This window comes from Eleutherodactylus coqui, chromosome 1 (genome assembly GCF_035609145.1).
Source record: "Eleutherodactylus coqui strain aEleCoq1 chromosome 1, aEleCoq1.hap1, whole genome shotgun sequence".
Classification (NCBI taxonomy): Eukaryota; Metazoa; Chordata; class Amphibia; order Anura; family Eleutherodactylidae; genus Eleutherodactylus; species Eleutherodactylus coqui.
Window position 1 is genome coordinate 326,213,307 of NC_089837.1, and position 2,140 is coordinate 326,215,446.

Consider the following 2,140-nt stretch of genomic DNA (forward strand, 5'->3'; position numbering starts at 1 on the left):
GAGATAGATAGATATATAGATAGATATGAGATAGATAGATAGATATGAGATAGATAGATAAATAGATAGATAGATATGAGATAGGTAGATAGATATGAGATAGATAGATAAATAGATAGATATGAGATAGATAGATAGGAGATAGATAGATAGATAGATAGATAGTGGATGAATAGATAAATGGATGGATAGGTAGACTGATGTAGAGATAGAGATGTAAGGAAAAACTGATAGATGCGAGATAGATAAATGGATATACAGACATACAGATATAGATAGAGAATTAGATAAGGAAAAAGTGACAGCATATAGATTTAGCTATTATATAGATTATAGATTTAGCTATAGATATTGAAGGAAAAGCAGACAGCATATAGATTTAGCTAAAGACAGATATGTAAGGAAATCATAGATCTAAATGGATATATTAGATAAGTGAAAACAGACGGATGGATGTATTATAGATTTAGCTATAAATGGATGGATCAGGTAAGGTAGAACAGAAGGATAGATACACAGATACATTGATACAGACATACCTACAGTCTTTTTTTTTTTTCTACAAGAATACTGCTTCCCATTCATTTTGTAAGACAAAAGACATCAGAGTCAAGTAGGAACTTTCAAACGTTGATCCAGGGATTATTCTGACTGCCATGATGGAGTCGGGAAGGAATATTTTCCCCCAAAAGAGCTAATTGGCTTCTGCCTCATTGGTTTTTTTTTCCTTCCTCTGGATCAACAATGGGAGGGTGTAAACAGGCTGAACTAGATGGACATTGTCTTCATTCAGCCTAACATACTCTGTTACTATGTATGTATGATCGGAATTTACATATTAAATAAATGTGTGATTAAAAACAAAGTACTATAAAATAGTAGACAATCTCATAGTAATATACAGAATTATATACCTAAGGGTGCATTCACATGGGCAAGCGTAAGTCATGCCCAACGTTTGTTGGCGCGACTGGCATCGCACACTACACGGACACTCTGTCTGTGTGCTAAACAATGGGTGGATGACCGCACATCTGCATGTTCTATTCTCGTGTGAGACTAGCATGGAAATAGAACATTCTGTGATTTTTCTGTCTCGCACCATCACTGTGAGAGTAAGATGGCCCATGTAAATAAACCCATTACAAATAGTGCTTTGTATTTTTATACAAGTTTTGTGTGTCTTGCAACGCACAAAACGCACGCTCAGCTGTGTTAATGCAGCCTAAACCATTTTAGTTGTCCTATATACCTGTATGTTATAATGTGCTTCATATCTAAACCATAGTAAATACATTATATCTAGCTTTTTCCCTCTTCTATACATGTAGATTGTTTTTGAGACTTAAGGTACATGCACACGAACCATATTTGTCTGATTTTCGGACTGAAGAATCAGTCCGAAAATAGGATAGAAATAGCCCCCATTGATTTGAATGTATGCACACTGAGTTTTTTTTACTTGGACTTAAGAGTAAAAAAAAAATTTTTTAAAATCACAGCATATCCTATTGTGTGATTGTTGGACAAGGATATCACATGTCAGTGTGCTGCGTTCAGCACATCGGACAGCACATGGACAGGATGTCCAAATGTTGTCAGATGTACGTTGCGCGCGACAATTTCAGGTGCAACTTTTTTATTGTCCGTGTGCAAGTAGCTTTAGAGTAAATTTACATGGGCATTTTTTTAGTCATTTTTGTAATTTTTCTATTTGATTTGCAGCTGATCTTTTTAGTGCATAAAAAACACAAATGTCGAGGCTTGGCACTGATGGGTTCTACTAATTTATGCTCACCATAATTACAGGCATTAAAAACTAAATGCAGTCGCATCAAACAAATGCAATCCATTTTTTTTTTAAAGGCACCCATAATCTTAATTGGGCAACTTTCGCATGAAAATCAGAGCCAAGTAGGACGTGCTACAATTTATTTTATTTTTTTGCTCGGACTGTTCTTCCATTTAAAAAAAAAATTTTGGTCTGAAAATCAGATAGAAAAATCGTTTCTGTGAATATTTCCTAAAGCATAATGATTTTCAGCAGAAATGAATTTTACAATAATAAATAGCTCCTTCCCATACCAAAAAGTCTATATACCAACATTTCTATATGTATAACAAATAAAGACCAAATTAA